The 1,162-nt window shown below is 38.0% G+C and overlaps 2 protein-coding genes across 2 annotated transcripts in view; both read left to right on the top strand.

The window, feature by feature from the left end:
* The window catches only part of Syce1 (synaptonemal complex central element protein 1), a 39,272-nt gene that overhangs the window by 22,287 nt on the left and 15,823 nt on the right, over positions 1-1,162 (top strand). The gene's annotated exons all lie outside the window — the stretch shown is intronic.
* Positions 1-1,162, top strand: part of LOC101994278 (zinc finger protein 888-like) — a 34,509-nt gene that overhangs the window by 22,276 nt on the left and 11,071 nt on the right. The gene's annotated exons all lie outside the window — the stretch shown is intronic.

Below are 1,162 nucleotides of genomic sequence, written 5' to 3'. Positions count from 1 at the left end.
GCAAGAAACATATGCTACATGTTTCAATAATTATCCTAATCGAAGCCTTGTATTAGAAATGGCCTGGCTAAGTCATGAGAGGAAAGTAACTATGGCTATCTAGTCTTCAACCTCATTGAAGACCTGTTAAGGGAAATAATATTACTTGAGGAAACAGGAATTACATTAAGCAACTTCCAAAATGTACAATAAATGACAGAGACACCTCGGCAATTACCCAAGGTCTGAATTGCAACATTGGAGCAATCATCTTTGGCTAAGGCCTAGAGTAACTGACAGGAAAAATTTCAAAACTGTCTTACCTTGTCTTGGCAAGGTTTGGCAGTCTTTTTTTCTTATATCATACTTGTCCTATCTGGACACCAGCATTTTGTCAGTGGTCAATACACGGGCAGTTCTTTGGTGTAGTGTACATATTATAATTTTCCAAATTCTGTAAAGTGGAACATATACATATGCTAGATCTCATTCTTTTGAATACCCTTTGGGTTACTCCCTGCAGGTAGCAGTGTTTGGTTATAGAAAGAGCAAATAGGATGTTTCCTTATAATCTCCTTAGCTTGTTGCCATGCAATAGAAAACTCTTTAAATCTGCTGTTGACATGATTTTTTAAAAACATATTTATTATGTATATAATATTCAGTCTGTGTGTATGCCTGCAGGCCAGAAGAGGACACAAGACCTCATTACAGATGGTTTTAAGCTACCATGTGGTTGCTGGGGATTGAACTCAGGACCTTTGGAAGAGGAGGCAATGCTCTTAACCACTGAACCATCTCTCTAGCCCTTGACATGATTTTTTTTAAATGAAAATTTGTGGTCAGATTTATATTGAGGTCTTTGATCCATTTGTACTTGAGTTTTATTCATGGCAATAGATATGTGATGGAGGTGGGTCTTGTATCTTATCTGTTGCTTTCATTGGTTAACTAATAAAAAAACTGCTTGGCCTGATAGGACAGAAAATTAGGTAGGTGGAGTAAACAAAACAGAATGCTGGGAGAAAGAAGCCAAGTCAGTGAGTTGCCCTGATTCTCCCACTCCAGACAGACGCAGGTTAAGATCTTTCCTGGTAAGCCAGCTCGTGGTGCTACACAGAATATTAGAAATGGGTTAGATCAATATGTAAGAGCTAGCCAATAAGAGGTTAAAACTAATGGG

Source organism: Microtus ochrogaster, chromosome 8 (genome assembly GCF_000317375.1).
Source record: "Microtus ochrogaster isolate Prairie Vole_2 chromosome 8, MicOch1.0, whole genome shotgun sequence".
NCBI lineage: Eukaryota > Metazoa > Chordata > Mammalia > Rodentia > Cricetidae > Microtus > Microtus ochrogaster.
Note: the sequence above shows the minus strand (reverse complement) of the source record. Positions and strands in the feature narration are given on the sequence as shown.